This window comes from Octodon degus, unplaced genomic scaffold (assembly GCF_000260255.1).
Source record: "Octodon degus isolate 3935 unplaced genomic scaffold, OctDeg1.0 scaffold00001, whole genome shotgun sequence".
Lineage (NCBI taxonomy): Eukaryota > Metazoa > Chordata > Mammalia > Rodentia > Octodontidae > Octodon > Octodon degus.
In genome coordinates, this window is record NW_004524577.1 from 28,590,378 (window position 1) to 28,610,907 (window position 20,530).

Sequence of the window (20,530 nt, forward strand, 5' to 3'; positions counted from 1 at the left end):
TTTTTTTTTATGTGTTTGTGCAGGGTCTCATTATGCAGCTTGAACTCGTAGTGAATCTCCTGTTTTCAGCCTCCTTAGCGTTGGGATTACAGGCATGTGTCACCAAGCCTGGACTTGGTCCTGGCTTAGTGTGCCTGAGGGCTGGCATGGCATGTGGTGCCAGGGATGGAATGCTGGCCCCTGCGCTTGCCTAAGCGGGTGTTTGCGAATAACAATTTATAAACTTCAAAAGCAATGCAGAGTTTCAAAACAGGATAACAAATCAACAATGGTTTTATATTGTATATTGTTATCTTCAAAGGTGTTGCTGAGATTACCAGATATAAACATGAAAAATTTTCAAAAAGCTTTCTAAAAAATTAAGCATTAACTGTTGCTTTCTACAAATCAATAGAAATTAGTAGTATAGTTATCTTAGCCATTTTATTTATATATGTGTATGTGTGTATATATATATATATATATATATATCTTCTTTTTCATTTTTTCTTTTTATTTATTTATTTTTTAACATATCCTGCCTGAGTTTTATTTGTACAAAGAGTACAGGAGGACACCAGCCCCCTACAGATGGCACCCCAGGGGTCACACCAGTCCTTCTGTTTTCACATCAGCAGGTAAGAGGCTTTTACTGTGGGGCCTTCACGGGGGCCTGGGCACCATTGGGGGTCTGCACTGGAGTAGACACTGGAGCTTGGGCCTTTGACTGGAGCAGAAGTTGGAGCCTGGTCCTTGGTTGGAACAGAAGCTGGAGCCTCAGTCTTGGCTGGAGCCTGGACCTTTGGCTGGCAAGGCCTGCAACTCTTGGCAATGTGGGCAAGGATACTCTTCCCAAGCTTGGGGTGGGCAATATAGGCAAGTTGAGTGAGCCTGCGGTTTACTTCCTTTGGAATGATCTTGGGCTTGACCTCTTTGTGTTTGACGAGGGCCTTGATAGCCTCGGCCCATGCATTCGTGGCGTTGGCATTGTTTGCTTGCATCTTCTTGAAGCCCTTCTGTGCTTCTTGGCAAAATGCATGTTCCTAAGGAACTTGGGATTTACCCCCTTCAGAGATTCGTATCTTTGTGACTGAGGTTTCTCGATGCCATTTTCGGGACTGGTTGTGCGTGGTGTGGTTCTTGGACTTGGCCATAATTGCACTGTAACTGCAGTGACCAAGCACCTGGAACTGGAAGATGAAAAGAAAGCCTGCCTCTTTTTCATTTTTATGTATTTGGTACAAGGTCTTACTACACAGCGCCAACTCATAGCGATCCTCCTGTTTTCAGCCTCCCCAGTGTTGGGGATTCCAGGTGTGCACCATCGCACCTGGATTCATTCTCCAGCTCAGTGTGCCCCAGGGGTGGGGCCAGCTCAGCACGCAGGATGGGGGATGGAACCCTTGGTCCCTGGGCTTGCCAAAGCAGGCACTTAGTCCACTGAACTATTTCACCAGCCTTTCTTCTTTCTTTTCTCCTTTCCTTCATACCAGTTGTTCCTTCCTTTTGAGGAGTTTCTTTCTCTTTGAAAATATCTACTATATGCATAAACATCCTATTGTCTACCTAGTGTAAGAAACTGAAAGAGTAAACAAAATTCCTTCTGTCTTAAAGCTCTAAAATGTTTCCTTGTTACTGATTAAGAGTAGCTGAAAGAAAAATTGTCCAGTGGGCTGTAATACATCTAATTTTATAAATAGTGAACTTAGAATACTTTTGAACAGCATTAAGTGTATTTAGGTTATTTTCATAACAAGTGAAATTTCCCAACAAGAGGTGGAATATGGAAACTGGGAACAAAGCAAAAAAAAATGTTTTTGAAACTTCTTCTTTTTTTTCTTTTTTCTTTTTGCGGTACCAGGGATTGAACTCAGAACCTTACACTTGCCAGGCAGGCATTTATTCTATTGAGCTATCTCCCTGGCCCTGAAACTTCTTAGGGATAAATTACAAGATCTAAGGAAACACTTACATTAAAATAAAATTAGATGTATGTACTTCCTCCAGAGCCTAAAGATAATTTCATGTAGCAGTAACTCTACCACATTATATACGCTTGCTGTAAAATCACTGACTCTTGTTACTATTGTTATTGCTATTGTTGTTGTTGTTGTTGTTATTATTATTATTATTATTATTATTAATTGTGGTACCAGGGATTGAACTCAGGACCTTACGCTTGCCAGGCAAGCAACCATTCTACTGAGCTATCTCCCTGGCCCCTACTGACTCTTATTAATCAAAGTTTGTTCTATGGGAGTCATCCTGAAGTAATGCTCATTTAATTCAGTCAGAGACTTTATGAGTTAGTGACTAGGTTGTGAATACTTGTTTTTTCCTTGTGTAAGTCAAGAGCTAACTGGATCAATTTGACTAATTTTAAAGCCTTGGTGTTTATGTTTAAAAAAATGATTTCAACAAAATTTTAGTGCTGAAGTTGGGTCCAAAAGCATTTAAAGTAACACCCAAATTATGAATTTCCTTTCAATCAACAACTTAAGGAACTCAGACAGCTATAGTGATGGGAAGACATGAGAATGGATATTGCCTCAGTCACCTTTTGAAAATGGAAACTCAATTGTAAATATTTTTATTTTATAGTTCAAAGAGTAATATTATATAGACCTTGTGGAATGTCTAAAATCCTAATTACTGATAACACCAAATGTTGAATAATAGAAATTCTCATATATCCTTGGTGAGAGTTAAAATTGGTACAATTATTACCCAGGCATGAGGGTGTATACAAAATTCCAGCATTTGGGATGCTGAGGCAGGGGATGGCCATGGAGTCAAGGCCAGACTGGGCTACATAGTGGTTTCAAGGCCAGAAATACATAGCAAGACTCTGTCTCAAGAAACCAAAGTAAAATAAAACAAAATAAAAATTGGTACAACTCCTTGAAGAAAAGTTCTGGAAGTTTCTTATAAAACTAAACACATATGTATGACTTGGCAATTCCATTTTTATATATTTACCCAATGGAAATGAAAACATTCACAAATAGTTGTTTTTTTTTTATTTTTTTGATATAAGGTCCTGATATGCAGTTTAGGCTGGCCCTGTGCTTACTTTAGAAGCCCCCATTCTGGTCTCAAGCTCACAATGATCCTCCTGTCTCAACCTCCTGAGTGATGGGATTATAGGAGTGTGCCACCACGCCTGGCGGACACAAGTAGTCCTTTAAAAGCATTTTCACAGTACACTTGTTTAGAATAAATGAAGACTGGAAATAGCTTGGTATTTAAAAAGAAAATGGTAGAAAAATTACTGCATTCCAACAGGGCAGTATGCAATATTTGTGCACCCGTGATTATAACAGTGCAATTTATCATTGCTAAATCTTGGATACAACTCGAATACCCATCAACTAAGGAATGGATAAAAAAAGATGTGGTATTTTCATACAATGGAGCATTCCCCAACCAAAACGAAGGATAAACTTGAGATTTTCATAGGTAAATGGATGCAACTAGAGGCCGTATTCGTGACATAAACCAAACCTACATGTGTAAACATTGTGTTGTTTCCCTACTATAAGAATGTGAAAAAGTAAAATCTGAAAGGTACAATAGATACTGTGAAAGAGAAAGAAACTACTCAAAGGAAAGGGACAACTGGGATGTGGGAAAGGACAAAAGAAAGAAGGAAGACAAAAGTTATATATATATATATATATATATATATATATATATATATATATATATATATATATATATTTCATATTTTATATATAAACAATGTTTTTAGAGCTATTTTTGCATTTTTTTAAATAAAAGATTTTAAAAACATGGATGCATCAAAATCATTTTCTTGAGTAAGGAAATCTTTACATAAAGGAAAGATTTTAAAAAATTAAGACACCATTACCATGAAGTCCATCAGGTAAAAGAATGGTGAGAAATCTTAGAATAGTGGCAGAGAATTGACCGAGGATGCGAGATAAGTTTCTAGGGTGGAGGTGACACTCCACATCTCGACAGAAGTTTGAGTGACATGAGTGTGTCACTTTTGGAAAAATTTATTGAATGGTACACCTAAGATGTATGCATTAGATAATATGCAAAGTTTAATGCAGAAGTATAGGTAATGATATGCATGCGTGCTGAATTGTCTAGGGGTAAAGTTTACTGACATCTGCATCTTCACAAAAGTACATGAATTATTGGTTGGACAGAGATGACACAGGGCATGGCTTAGACTGGCTGGGAAGGAAGGCAGAGCAGGTGCCCAGAGTCTCCACAGAGCGGCCCCTCTCAACCCCTTATGCGGAGTTCTGGTGCGTTTCCTCATGTGGAATGAATAAAAGGACACAAATCCAAGAAGAACTCTCTGTTGCGTCTCTTCATGGTAGCCTGCCCTCATGCTGTAGAGTGTAATTTTATTTTATTTCGATTTCGATTTTATTCGTTTATTTTTTTACCTGCCAACAGCTGTTTATTTTGTATAGACACACGCAGTTCATGCAGTGTTGCCTGCATTGGATGCAGTCCTTGGCCACAGGTCTGCACACTCCTTTGCCACCGGCCCTGTGATGGCAGAACCCTTCATCTCGCCTTTGTTGTTCACTATGACCTTTGTGTTGTCTTCAAAATACAGAAACACCCCATCTTTCCGGTACGACTTCCACTGTCGGATCACCACTGCAGGATGTATTCTCTTCCGGAGCTCTGGTTTGCCCTTGACTGTGGTCATCACCATGTCACCTACACCAGCAGCGGGAAGTCTGTTCAGTTGCCCTTTGATCCCCTTCACAGAGATGACAGACAGATTTTTGGCTCCCGTGTTGTCCGCACAGTTGATCAAGCCTCCCCCCGGAAGACCCAGGGAGATCCGGAATGTCACACCAGAGGACCCACCACGTCCTCACTTCAACATATTGGACGCCAGAAAGAAACAGAAAGCTATTTTGGTTTTAATTTTTCTTCATTTTCCTCAACCCAAACTGGCTGTGCAGAGCCAGTTTTTCCCTTACGCTTCACTTTTAATTTTTCATACCTCAGAAAACTGTGAAACTTTGCCACCACTTTTGCTTATTTCATTCAATTATTTTTTTGAGGCAGAAAGAACCCGGAAACCCACCTGCATGCCCACACCCTAAAACCTGGTAACAAAGGTATAAGCAGAGAAAAATGTAGTGAGTAAGTACATGTATAAAAAGTTGATTGTGGAACGTATGTGCAATAAGATGTCAGTTGTGGTTTGCATGAGTCAGGTGTTTACTTAATGCCTGACAAATTACATTTCTCCAAATAATCCAAGACATACACAGAAGAAAAAACTGGAATGCCTTATGGTTGGGAAGAACAAGTTCAGGGTGATAGTGAGGACTTAGTTAGGAAACATCTTGGCTTTGCATTTCTCTGCTCTTTTGCTGAAGTTGCCAGACTTTGGTGGACTGTGCAGCTGCTAATAGCTTTTGAAAAACCAGCAAAACGTTTGTTGTTTTAATAGTCTATCCCCAGTGTAGTGATTTGTATGTTTAGTTGAAAGCAGTAAGACAAAGAAAGGAAAATGGATTCTGGGTCAGAAAACATACATTGGCACATGGCTTTGCTGCCTTGAATTGTGGGCTAGGAAAAGTCACCTTAATTTTTCTCAGACTCAGTTTCATCTGGTGTGAAATAGGGATAACACACAGGGATAGGAATCTCAAGGTTGCTGCAAAGATAAAATGAAATCATGTGGGAGAAAATAGGTAAAATGACAAAGCATCTCAGGAGGTGGCTGTGATCCATCTCACAGCACAGTTGTTTCATAGGCCCTGTGCTTGCACATAGCCCTTAGTTGTTGAAATTCTCTGTTATTCTGTAACAGACTTTATTTGATCATAGTGCCCCAATATGATTTTTGGCTAAGTAAATATGGCATTTGATTGACAAAAGAAGGTGTGGCCTCACTGACAATCACTCAACAATCCACAAAGTTTAGTGATGACGGTTTGTCAGCTTACAGAGACGGAAGCCAGGATTCCTGGGACAGAAAATATATCCAAGTTTCTCGCTTTGGAGTTAATTGTACTGTTTGGCTATTAAACCAAATGGTAAGGAAGGACTCAAGAAGCGGAAAGGGATGGTGTCTTTTGCCTTCTTTTTTCACAGGGAGGAAGGGGATTCAATGACTTTGCAGGGAGAATGGTTTCCAAGCTCTCTCTTCAAATATCCCCACTGACTGCACTTAGTGGATTGCATTATAAAGATGTGTTATAATTCTGTGCCTGCTTTAGAGCTCAGCCTTCATGTGGCTTTAGTGAGGAAGATTTCTCATGGTGGTCTTTTAAGTCTACGAAATCAATAGGTAGGTTGTGAGGTGCAAATGTGATGTGTGTGATTCAGTTATTATTTTAGGCTTAACAATGCTAAAGATAATTATGGAGTCTATCAAAGTTCATAAACACAGAACAGATGTCAGGTACCCACTAAGCAATTACTATTGTACACTAGAGTCAGCACAGCTCAGCTAATCAATAGAAAAAAGACATTTTCCATCTATACTTACAAGAGTCAAATCTCTTATTGTCTCCATTTTGCTCACAATCTTCCTCCTGTGAGGTGTTTTCTTTTTAGATGAAACTTGTGCTTTAGATGGAAATCGCCTGTGTCTTCTGCATAGACAGCCTTAGCAAATTTGGTGCCCCCAGAAGCCTCTGAAAAAGTGATTGCAGCGATTCCCCTCACTTCACAGCTTGTCATTTCAAGGGAACATATGGCTGGCTCTGTGGTTTCCTCCTCTCCCAGTAAGAGCAAGGATCAAACTCTGCCCTAGAGCTATTTGGGTTCAGTCAGAAATTCAACTTGACTTTTAAAAGCAAAAGGAAATCCAAAGTGCACCTGAAGTATCTTTGGCCCTTTGGATACCTTTAGGTAGAGTCAGGACCTTCTTTAACATGGGGCCATATTCTTCTGATCACTGTCTTCCTGTCAATTTTTGTCTTCTTTCTGCCAAGACTTTTGCCATTTCTTTGCAATTCATCGGACCAGTCGATACATAATGGGCAGCACTACCAAATGCCTTATTCATTTTTTCCATTTAGAAAGTACAAACAATATTAAAACACTTAAAAAATCCATAACCATAATTTTCTTGACATAATGATACTTATTGTGAAATAATACTAAAAATACTACTCTTGAATTGCAAATCTTTTATTTATCTTAAATGTCACTGAGTAAGACAATCCTGGGCAAAGCTGGAAATAGGTGGTGACGTGTGTAGTGATTCTGAAGGGGCCTTTTGGGAATTTCCAGGGGCACCAGAGGTTGAAGGAGTTAAAGGGCTGAATAAAATGAATTCCTGTCTTGTTACAGGAGTAGCTCTCCTAACCCCTGTGTTTAGGGGCCCAGAGAAAACTAACATTTACAAGACGACATGCTTCAATTTTCAAAATAAAGTATCTCTCTTACTCTATCTTGGCTACTTTTCCTGCCTGGTTACTTTTTTTGGCTTGAGTCAATTGGCCTCTGCGTTTTCCCTCTGGCTTTCTTAATCTTTTCCCCTTTATGGTCTGCATGGGAATCATAGGTTGTCTGCAAATAGCTCTTCAGGTCCTGGTCCTATAATTCACTGGAGTCTTAAGTCTCTGTTGGGGTGAACATGGCACCATACACCACATGTACAAACACAACCCTATCCCACTAGGATCAGCTTATTTTTAAAGACATATAAATGCATGTAGATGTGCAAGCATTGTATTGTCTCCTTAGTGTGAGAACCTGAAAGAGCAAATAAAATCTGAAGGGTACAAATAGATACTGGGAAAAGGGAATGAACCTATTCAAAGGAAGGAATTACTGAGCTGAGGAGAAGCCCAGAAGAGGGAGTGGGGAAAGAGATTTATCTATGTAGGAAAGCAGGATGGTTTGGACCACTGTACTGTGGTCTAAATTTTAATGTGCTCTAATTTTAATCTGAAAAATATTTTGGATCTAAAATGAAGAAGTCATTCTCTGAGGGTCATAGTGGTAAGTCTGATTTTTCCTGATTCCAAAGATCCTCCAAGGTCAGTCACTACTCAGCTACCATGTGTTACACTGGATAGAATTCAACTCATTAATTTTCATTATATCCAAAGTCTGGATCATTCATTGCAGCAAGCAGTTGATTCTTGCTTTCATCCACTAGAATTTTATGGCCCAATATGTTAAACTTTTGGTTTATCTAAGTAGTATTTAGCCCTTAATTCTTAATTTTGCCACTAAGGGTAAGTGATGTTGTAGTTCTCTTCAGTAAAGCCACAGGCTTTATTAACATTGCCAAAAATAATGATAGCTTTAAAACAACCTTTGGTAAATGGGCTGACCAGATTGAGCTTGTTCAGTTAATCAAAAGAGTTTTCAATAAAAGCAATTATTTCATGATCTTATTTAACTATAATGGCACAGAATGTTGATCGATACTTCAGTAATTAGTTATAACCTGTGACTTGTACAGTTATAGAATAACTAATTTTGCAGGCTGGGGAGATAGCTTGGCTGTCCAAGTACCTGCCTGGCAAGCGCAAGGGTCAGGGTTTGATCCTTGGTACCGCATTCTGTACCTGCTGCAGAATCCCGGGCGCGATATGCAGGCTCTGGAATGGGGTGTGGTGGTGCACACCTGTAATCTTAGTGCTGGGGAGGCTGAGAGGGAAGATCGTTATGAGCCTGAGCTGCGTAGCAAGACCCTACACCAAGTAAATAAATAAATAGATAAATAAAAAACAAAACCTAATCGGCAACCCATGGCAGTATCCTGTGTCCATGGCCTCCATGGTTGAAGAGACTATATCTACAATGATGATTTAAGCAGTGACACAAGATCATAAGGTCCCAAACATGGGCCACACGGCTGAAATCCTGTTTGCTAGACATGCAAACAAGGACAAAGCAACAAAAGAAACTGAACAAAGCAGAAAATGACTCTTTGGGGAGGACTTAGGAAGAGAATAGGAAAGTGGCATGAATGGGAAGGAGATGAAGAGCTAGAAAGAGGCTGGAGGGGACGAAGTGGTGAAAAGGGATTAAGATGAGTCCTGTACTGATACCAACTTCCCACAGGCAGGGAAACACTGTGTGTTGCAAACATGTCCTAAAACAATAAAAACAAAGCTAGCAGAGGGCACATATAGCTTCTACTATGTGCTGGAGTTTTAATTCTACTGGCTTGGTTCTCTGGTTCCTGCTTTAATCTGTATGAAGAATTTAGAGCAAAGTTAGAATTTTTTTTCTTGCCCAAAAATGCATTTTGCAGCCCATTTTTTTCAGCTTCAGACCCAACGCTCAGGCTTCTGTAAAGTACAATAGCTAATAGGACCTGGTGGTGTTTTCATGTCTTCCTATTGGCATGCATTGACAGTTTCCATTTTGTGAAAAACTGTCAAAAGATGACACTTCCTACCAATATGGAAATGAGCATTTTTAGACAGATGTAAGAGCTATTTTCTACAAAAAGACAACTGCTTTATGCAAATAGAAGAGGCTAGTGTATATATAAAAGAACTCACGCTCCATCATGAGTTTTATTCATTGGACTATAAAGCCCTAGAAGTCAGAAAGCTTTACCTACATATTTCTATAAGTCCCAACACTTAACAGACTGTCTGGTACGTAGAAGGTGATGGTGAAACAATTCACTGTGGGATTTAAAAAGACAGGCCATATGAGATATGAAAAGTTGCAAAGCGGGGTCACAGTGCTGGATCTGCCCTTATTGGCTCTATTTGATCATTATAAATACTGATTTCTTAAGAATTTCCATAGCTCTCTTAAAAAGAAAAGAACTACCAGGCTTGAGGATGTGGCTTGGTGACAAAGCACTTGCCTGTCACGCATGTAGCCCTGGGCTTAGCAAGAACAAACTAAACAGAGCAATTTTATAAAAGTAACACATATGAGCAGATATTTACACAGATAAGTAAAAAGAAGAAAATATAACTTACACCAAACCAGAGAAAAAAACATTGCTAACATTTTTGTATATTTCCTTCCAGATAAAGATATATAAATATAAATATACATGCAAATATATGTGGTGGGGGATGTACAGTATATATATTATTTTGGAACCCATTTTTTACCTAACATGTCACTTATTAGCTTTCCCTTCCTAAGTTACTTAAACTCTCTGAGTCTTAGTTTCCCTATCTATGAAGTGGGATAAGAGTGCCTATCTGATGGTGTTGTTGAGACAAATGAAAAGGTTTCATGAAAGCCGTGGCATCTACTAAGGTCTCCAGGATGATCACACACAGAGAAGGGTGACACTTGCCTAAGTGTCTTCTCGTACTATTTTAGCACTGAGCTTTCCCACTCATGGCAAGTGGTCCAAAGATACCCACAGACTTGCTTTGCTTGGCCCACAGGGGTAGGCAGTAACAATCTGGGTTGCCTGTGTCTCTGAGCCCGAACATTTGGCCCACAAAGGCTGCTCTCTGGAAGGATGGGGCTCATCTGCTACGGAGGAGCAGCTGCCTGCAGAGAAGCAGAAGCTGCTCGGCTGAGGATCAACGACGATACAGACCGTCCCTGACTTAGGTTGGCTTGACTTGCGATTTTTGACATTAGGCTGGTGTGAAAGCAACACGCAGTGAGTAAACACTGCACTGTCAGTTTGGATCTCTTTTGGGGTAAGTGAGGCTGGACAGCAGCGGTGAGCGCAGCTCCCAGTCAGCTGAGAGATCAAGAGCATAAACAACGGATGCCCTGCAGCAACCGGGGCTGTTAGGTCAGGATGTTTTACAGGTCAAGAATATGAAATAGATTTTGACTTTCAATATTTCTAACTTACCATGGGTTTCTCAGACTATAACTCCTGTAAGTCCTCCTTGTAAGTCTAGGAGCCTCTGTATAAAATGAATAGTTGACGTTTTGGGAAGTAAGTTTTCAGTTGCAAATGCTTACATTAGTTTTATTGATATATAATCTTTTAAAATTTAGTATAGGGTCTACAGGGTCTCACTACACAGATCGGACTCATAGTGATCCTCCTGTCTTCAGTCTCCCAAGTGCTGGGATTACAGGTGTGCCCCCCACGCCCAGTCTCCATTGATGTCTCAGCATACTCCAGGGCAGGTCTGGCATGCCATGCCATGCTGGGGTGGGGATTGAACCCCAGTCCCTTTGTCTGCCTAAGTAGGCACTTTAATCTGCTGAGCTATCTGGATGTTCCTATATACTTTCTTAGATTAAAAAAAGAAACAACAACTTGTTTTGGTGAGAAAAACCAAATTAGAGATCTAAAAATTAAAGTTACTTATGGAGGTATAAGAGGTTCACTACACTCTATACTTTCTTAATTGTGAATTGTATCTGAAGTAATTATTTATTTAAAAGTTGCAAAGTCTTCTGAGCTGAAACCGAGTTCAAAGTTTAAAAAAGCCATATATTTTTAAAAAAGCAAAATAAGCCCTGTAACTGTATTATAAGAAATAAAAACTCAATATATATCAATTACCCACGAAATAAATTAAAGAAAGCCAACAATGATTCTTGAAATTGTGTATGCTTGTCTTCAATAATTCTGAAAAGAAGAGTTTGGAAGGTTTTCCACAGTGGTGGTTGCTGAAGTGCTTGTGGGTACACTGAAGTGGAAATTACAAGCACAGGATTGATATGGGACTGTGTTAAGAGGTGGGATGAATTACAGACTGAATGACAATGTAAAGTTATTTCCAGGTCTCTTATTTTAGAGTAACCACTTAAGTCTTGGCCAATCTAATTCCCATCTTGAAGTGGAAAGATTGGGCAGCTAGGTCATTTGAAGAGAGAATGATGCTAATGCTAGAACAACATCAGTGTTGGTGTTCTGATACTCTTTAGGTGAAGTACAAGAATGGTGACTCTGAGAGAAGGAAATGGGAAACAAACACACAGTCACAGAAGGACAACAGAATTGTAAGATCAGAGAGACAGGTCGTGAGGTCCTGTAATCAGAATGATGTGATCATCAAAGATATTGAAAGCAGACTACAGACTGGTTTTTGAAATTCAAAGAAATCTCTTTTAGGTTCAAAATTAACACATTTGAAGAAAGGAAAGATCTTTTGTATTCATTTGCTAGGGCTGGTACAACAAATAGCCACAAACTGGGTGGCATGAACAATGGAAATGTATTTCTTCACAGTTGTTTTTTTTGGGGGGTGGGGGTACTTGAGATCAAACTCAGAACCTTGCTCTTGCCAGGCAGGTGCTTGTGCTGCTGAGCTATCTCTCCAGCCCTTTCTCACAGTTTTGGAGACTGGAAGTCCAATATTTAGGTATGGATGAAGTTGCTTTTCTTTAAGGATTGTGAAAAAGAAACACTATACCAACCTCTCCTTTACCTCCTGATGACCTGATGGCAATTATTAGAGCTCCCTACTTAGAAAAGCATCACCTTGATCTCTACTTTCATCTACTGAGGTTTCTTGTGTATGTGTGTGTATGTGTGTGTGTGCGCGCGCGTGTGCACACGTGTGTGTGAGTGTGTCCTCACACTTTATTTTTTATTAGGACATCATTGCCATTGGATTAGGGGTCACTCTACTCCAAGCTGAGCACATTTTAACTAAGTATATCAGTAGTGACTTTATTTCTACATAAGATCACTTTCAAAAAAACATTTAGAATTGCAATACATAAATTTGGGGATACATAATTCAACCTATAACATATTGGTACTTTAAAAGCACTTGTTGAATTTAAGAAACACTACCAGCCTGACTGGGATCAAAGTATAAACTAATCTAAGGATGGATTCATAGAGGGGTGATCCATATCTATAACAGACCCCTAAGGTTCTTAAGGAGCTTACTGGAACCCTTCCCTTTCCTCAAAGAATGTCCTCGATTTGAAATTTCACAGGTTGTCATTGCTTGACTTCCAAAGCAACTTCATCAGCATCCAGGAGAATGCCACAAAAAGAAGGAAGAGAAGAATGAGGAGCACTGGGGAAGATAATCAGGAAGGGAGGGTGAGCAAGGGGCCAGAAGCAATACTTTTAGAAAATTTTCTGTTGATACAGATGATAGACTCAGAAAATTAAAAGAAAAAAAAAACCATCAAGAAGAGATGAACAATCCCAGCTCAAAAAGAAAATCAACTCTTAACCCAAAGCTCTTCAAAAGGGGAACAGAGCAAAGGAATCCTAGACTCAACCCCTCTGTGTGCTTTGCCTGGGGTAGATACAGATTGCTGTGTCCTCAGACACAGCAAGGTTCATTGAATACCTATTTCCCCAGCACCCAATATATCTCCAGGCTCACTGAGGCTCATCCTCCATGTTTGTAGAAATGAACCCTACTAAACATTCAAGGGTGACACTGTGGAAGAGGACTAGTCTTCCTCACCTGCCACCCCACCCACTATCACTGTTAGAAACAGTGCTTGGCTGGATGGACCATGGAGGTGGGTCCAAATAGTATGTGGGTATCCTTCAAGGCCCAGGGCCAGTAAGTGAATGAAATTGGCAGCAATATGCCTACAGGGGGAGCAGAGTCTATGGCGGTAGCTTATGGCTTCTTAAAAGGAGAAATGGATATTAACAGAAATGGAATGTTCTAACTGCCACATGACACATATGTGATTTAGAATAAGTCATAAGTTTGTGTCTTGATTTCTTTATTTGTATCTGCGTGTTTGGGCAAATTTCTTAATCTTCTGGTACCTCAAACACTGAATCAGGATAGTGATACCTACTTTATAATATTATCATAAGATTTAAGTGAAATAATATATGGCAACTATGGGGTGGTAACGAATACACATGAATGACAGACATGTTCCAGGGGGCAATTATGTCTAGACACTTTTGTTACAGGCCTTCTCCCTACTTAAATACTGACTCAAATGACATTTTTTTTTTTTTATCACAAAAAGAGTGAATTTGGAGGAAAAGATAACCATGACCTTTTCCAAATCCTTTCTTAAGTGTTCATAAAAGCTCCCATTATTATCCTATGATGTTTTTATTTGATGATAACATATTGTAAAGTTTCCTTTGAGACAGATTAATTTTCCTGAAGTGATAGAAAACTTGCAATCTTTTATTTCTTCCTAGATGCAGTATCGTTTTACTGCTAACAAGATTTCAACTAAATGGCTCCGCTGTGGAGATCAGCATATTATTTCTTCCTTCTGTCTTAATGGTGAAGTACAGTGAGCCATTCGGTGAAGCAGAATGAAAGGGTTCTGCACCTCTGCCAATTGTTAGCCCAAGAATAGAAATACCTCTTCAGGCAGACAGACATATGGGCAGGAGGAGACAGGGATTAGTAAATGTGTAGGTCAGTCTCTCCCATAGAGCCATTACTTTTGATTTCCAAAGCAGCATAAATTATGTAAGATCATTAGCCCTCAGCTGGGAAAATTTTTTTAGAAAAGGCTGTGAGATAAAATGATAAAGGACTTGGGGGTAAGAACATGCTTTTATTATTTCTTGGCATGGGATTCAGCATTCGCAAAGTACAATGTAACTAATGTTTATTGGGAGCATCCTCTGTTCCAGACACCATGTTAAACACTTACATCCCATTTGAGTCTCACAATGGGTCTGGTGACAGTTACTGTCCTTATCCTCCACTTACAGACTGAGGGCAAGAGAATGAATGCAGCTTAAGAGACATTATGGAACTTGCTAAAGGTCGCACCAGTACTAAACACAGTAATAAAACTAAAACTCCTATTTATACTTAAAACTATGAGGTAACATTACCCATAGAGTGCTGAGGGACTGAGCTATGACTTTATCTTTATTTACTCATCCCAATGGATAGTTACTGAAAGCACACTTTATGCAAAACACTATGCTAGGAATAAATTAATCATTTCTTTCTACTTCTGAAGCCCCTAAATGATGGCGACTTAAAAATCTGCCCTATTCCCAGTTCTTCCACTTTCCCATTTATCAGAAATGTACAGCAGTATTTTCTGCCTGGCTCGGAGCAATGTGTGACACAAGGGAGGCACAACTGTCTACTGCAAGGGTCCTGCCAGGGGAGTGCGAGCTAGTGTGGACACGTGGGGGAGTGGAAAAAACTGCCCATGAGAACAGGGTGCGCTCCCCGCTCCCCAGAGATCTCTCCATCCCAGCAGAGCAACTAGAATGGGAGAGGGAAAGGAGGTGGCAGGGACTATTTTCCCCCCAGCAGTTGTGGCTTTTTCTATGCACACAAACATTAATGCACTGAGGCAGTGGGAAGTTGGCATTGATCCTGCTCTGGGCCGTTGTTATTCTCTCTTCCTTGGGAAGAGGCTGGAGTCCAGAAAGCAGTGCAAAGGACCCTTCTCGCCACTTTACTGGGAATGTGATAGATCTCTATGCAAAAAAGAGAAATGCATACTGCACATTATCTGCAAAGTCTTTTAGAAGTGAGATAAATACAGTAACGCAAATGTATGACATTGTTGGTGGCTAATGGCTCAGTTTCACAGCACAAATTCTGAAATGTTAAAAAAGTGACCTTCAAGCTTTGTAAATCATGCATTTCTACCAATAACATAATTAAACAAGCACTTCTAATATATAATAAGAATTTGTTAATAAGATCCTTATTTTATATGTTAACTATTAGATATATTTTGATGCATAAAAGAGAGATCAGAAAAGCAGATAGTTATGCAAAGTTATACTATTTTTTTCAGATTGTCTTGTACTTGTCACTTGATGTTCATGGCTCAGCTTGGAGGGTCTCAGACTTTAACATACTGTACATTAGGATCACCTGAGGGCTTGTTAAACCACTGGAATGCTGGATTTTGAAATTGATGGGTATGGGGTGAGACATGGTAATTTTATTTTTATCAAGTTCTCAACTGATTCAGTCCCCACACTTTGATAACAAAAGGGTTAACTTATTAAAACTGTATGTGTGGTGAATATATCAAAATAAATTTATTTTAAATAGCTAGATGCAGGGTATGATCAGGTTAAATTTCAGTGCTAAAAAGGAATTTCATAGTTTTAGCTATGTGTATGCGGTATAAGAACTGAACCAATGTTCTTACGTAAATGGCTTTATTTCCACAGATTAAAACTCAAGAATCTGAAATAATAATGTCTGAAATATCACAACTACTTTCAATAAATCTTTATCTATTCAATTCTCTCAAATACGTCTTTCCAGGCTTTTGTCTAACCAGTTGGAGAAAGGCTTTTCATTGCTTTTTCAACTGACAAGTCATTTTTTTCTAGAATCTTCCTCTAAGTTTGATGTTGTAAATATCAAACAAGTGCACACATATGTCAATGGTTCAACACAGCATCCAAATAAAATTTAATTATTTGAAGGAGTCTCAGCACCTGACACAATTATTGTGTATAGAAACTTTGTTTTGCTTTCTTTCACCTTTTCCATGAGAGATTTTCTCCCTCTTCTTCCTATTTTTCTTACATTGCTCTTCTTTCCTCCCAGCCTTTCATTATTCCTCTGTATTGTTCTTGCTTATATTTTCTATCCATTTACATCAGGTAAAAGTTAGGCTGAAATATAGTGTGCCCATAAATGTTTACATTTAAAAGCACCATGATACCAGCATACACGGGAAATAGGCAATAACACCAGAACACCAGTAGTGAGGTTGCTATTTAAAGCAAATGACCCTACGGATGCAAATGATACATAGCTTCCCCCCATAGGGCTGATTCCATGAAGCAAAGAGTAGCTACTGTAAACATCCAAGCACATTCCAAATGAACACATGGAGAGAAAACTGTTTTCAGATGCCACTCAATATACACATTAGAGAAATCTTAGGAAGTAGATCCAAACCCACACCTTAGCTCAAGCTTCAGCAGATGGGAGACCCTGGGAGGCTCCAGGACCACAGCGATATGCATCCCACATGACAAGCACCCCTGAGAAGCCAAGCATTGCTTGGCAGATTATTCTGTAAAGCTTCCTGAGGAGTGTGCATTCAGCTTGCAAATCCTATTTGGTTTGCACTCCAGGTTTCACTGTGCAAAGTTTTATCCTAATTTTTAAAAATATCTTGTTTTTAAAATTTCACTTCATCTTGATGTTCTTGCATTTCTTGTCCTTGAACTCTCGCCATGATTGTCTTTCTATGAACAGACATTCTGTTGCAAATCAAAGAAAAAGCAGTCATATCCACTTTACAAATCAGTGCAGGAGAGAACCAAGAGACTCAAACAGTGAAATAACTGGGAAATGGCAGTGTTATGGGCAAAGGCAAGGACAATACAACTCAGAGGCTTCACTTTTAGGGACGTTCATGTGGAAGCACCTGTGAAGGACAGACGCTACACAAAGATTCATTACTGCTCACTACTACTAAAACTCCAGAGATCCGTAACAGACAGTACTCTTACAGCCAATGAAAACTGCTTGAAGGATGTCAGGCTGCATGCAACATGAGCTGTGTCTGCAGTCTCAGAGAAAAGGTATGAAGACAGCTCTTCTCTGTATTGTTCAAGACTGTGCTTTGTGGACCTGCTGCACAGAGCGCACACACTGGGGGTGAGAAACATCATTCAGCAGAGAGTAGCAGGGAACTGGAAAAGTTGGTCCAGGTAGAAAGTGAAAGAAAAATAGCTAACACATTTGGCTGATAGAGGCAAAATGAAAGGACCATTAGGAGACAAACATGCTAGGGTGCGTGTAGGAGCTTAACTTCATTTTTCGGTGGAGGTCTGCCCCTGCTGGCTGATAATGCTTCGCTGAATCATCTTATAGAACATAGTCCATTGTCTCCTAAGGATTTAGGTGGGCATGGATTAGTTTTTACTCAATTTTTGCACTGTAATTTCTCTGTGGTGTGTGTGTGTGTGTGTGTGTGTGTGTGTACGTACAAACAGTGCAAATGATATTCATATAAAAATGTAATTTATTTTCCAAGATGACTACTTGGAAGTCTGAGTACCAATGTGTCCTTAAACTCCATTTCTAGAACATAAATAAGTGAAATCTCTAGTGATATGCATAAATTCATGTGTCTCTCTGCTATGAATTATGTAACAGTCTCCTTTGCAATTTAAACATGTTATCTAATTAAACAGACAAATCCTGAAATGTCTTCCTTTCGTGTATCAGTATTCTATCCTACTTCCACACACAAGCACACATGTACACACACACACACACACACACACACACACATACACAATTTCTTTTTAAGCCAAGCACACAGAGTTCTACCAGAAGGGAGTAATGTCAAATTAAAAATAATGAGAAAGAAAAATAATCACTCAGTCTACATGGAGCCAAGGGGAAGAAAACAAAGAAGTCATAGAGTAAGTTTTCAAACCATCAAGAAAAATTATACTTATTTTGCCCTTTAAAAATGATGAAAATAGCATTACAGCAGCACTAAAGTAATTCTAACAAGAAAAATAAATTACCCCAAATCCCACCAGCTTAATGTATTTGGCTATCATAATAAATTTTCCAAATTTGAACCATCTGCATATTTCACTTTATTGAATTAAAATTGTTGTGGGCCAATTTTTAGAGGGGAAGATTGCTTTTCTTATTTATTTATTTATTTTGCTTTTGTTTTATTTATTATTGTACTGTAATCATTTTTCCAATCTAAATAATTTCAACATGGTGATAGAAAAAAAATAAATTCACAGAATCAAAAATATGAAGGGCTAATAAATATGCAAAACCTTTGTATCCTCACCATCAGGAAATATAGTAATCAGGAAAATGCAAATTTAATTTGCTGAGGTGTCATTTCATACCCATTAGGTTAGAGAAATAAAAATATGAAAATAGTGCGTGTTTAAGAGGCGACAGAACAATATGTAGAATGATCCACAGGAAGGTCAAGTGATCTAACTACTGGAGGATAATCCGGAGTATCAAAAGGAATGGAAGTTGTGCACATTCCGTAACTCTTCATTTGTACTCCTGTGTTCCTCCTGTTCAGCAACTCTGTTTGCTACAGTTTACTTTGATGATGAAAATATTCTCCTATGCTGAGCAAGCTGGTAGTCACTGGCTTTCCATGGTTACTAAGCACTGAAAATGGATGTGTAACTAAGAAACTGAATTTTGTTTTAATTATGTAAATTTAAATTTCAATGCCCTTAGCAATATGTGCATACCAATTTTACCGCAGAATTATCAAAAGTGGATGTTTTCATTTTTTGACACTTTGTTAATCTATAACCCATAAAATTCTATTTCTTATTTACTATGTGCCTTGTCAATGATTAACAAAGTTGAATATTTCCCTTGTGTTTGTTTACTTCAGTATCTGCCTTTTTGTTTATTTTCATCCAAAATCTTTGCTATCCATCCCAGCAAAGTAATCTATGTAGTTTTTCCTACTGTTTTTATTTATTTGTATCCTATGTATCTTCAGTATAAATGTTCCCCACTGTATTTTTACAGTAAGCATTAAAGTATTGCATTTTAAATTAGTTTCTTGCTTGAAGGCTAAAGCATCTTTAGTTAAGGTCGACACTTTCAACTCTATCGTAACTTATCATCGAGACAAAACAAAGTTGTGAACACAAGATTGTGTTGCATAAATATATTTGTCTAAATGATGAGCTCATTTAGTTTGTAAGGAAACAAAAGAGAGGAATACAAAGGATTGTTGCTCTACCAAGTAGATGCTAAATGTTTCATTCCATTGTTATTGGCTTCTATTTTTGTTGTGGAGAAACTTGCTTTCAGTTTACTGTAGTTCTGCTTTAGTAAACTCTTTTCTCTCTTGTTGCTTTAAAGAGCCTCCTTTATCTTTTGTGTTTTGTGGTATAATTCTACTGTCTACATTTTTCCTGAAATTCTTTTTTTTTCCATAATTTTATTGAGAAACAAATAGCAATGAGACAATTTCAAACCAAATTGGTAGGACGGTTTCAATAATTAACACATTGCATGCATTCTTCCTAGTGGTTAATTGCTGTACAAGATGCAGACATGATATACTATTTACAAACACCATTAGAACAAATCCCTCTGTTCATTAAGAGAATGTAACTATATATCTATCCTAACCACTTTGAATACACAGATACAAAATGGACATTCATCTGTATCCCCTTTTTTTGTTAAGTTCCGTTATTTGAATGAAATTCTTAATAGAAATATGTTAGACCTTCTGTTTCTAGTCTTCATATCTCTTCAACTCCTCATTTGTATTTTTTACATATTTTTCAGCATTCTGGTATGGACATTTCCCTCAGATTCCTTTTACAGTACGTTCCTTTGGGTTATGTACAATTCATCCATTAGATTTTAATTCTAATAATCACATTTGTTCATTTATAGAATCTGAACTCTTTTTTTAATACACTTGGTGTCTTGGGTTCTCTTTTGATTCAATTTCAATTCATCTGTTATGTTATTAATGATTTAAGGACCAGTTTCTCTAAGTCATTTTCAGGTAACAGTATTTCCTAAAAGCATTAGAGGATTAAATTTTGCTGTTTGTGTTTGGATTCTTCTTCTTGCCTCAGGTAGATTCTTATACGGTTTACCTTAGCTTAGCTTGTGATATGATATTCAGAGGACTCTGTAGATTCTGTTTTGAGTTTTTTGAGACATTGTAATGTTTGTATAGTTCAGGCTGCTTGGAAATCACTGTGACCTTCCTGCCTCATGCCTGGCTCTGTCTGTAGATT

At 38.5% G+C, this 20,530-nt stretch overlaps 1 protein-coding gene and 2 pseudogenes across 1 annotated transcript in view; 1 reads left to right on the plus strand and 2 right to left on the minus strand.

Annotated features, from left to right (window-relative positions):
• The window catches only part of Rgs7bp (regulator of G protein signaling 7 binding protein), a 113,353-nt gene that overhangs the window by 39,093 nt on the left and 53,730 nt on the right, over positions 1 to 20,530 (minus strand). The window lies entirely within an intron of this gene.
• On the minus strand, positions 4,442 to 4,858 carry LOC105743932 (annotated as a pseudogene).
• LOC105742280 overlaps positions 10,397 to 20,530 on the plus strand; it is a 27,293-nt pseudogene continuing 17,159 nt past the window's right edge.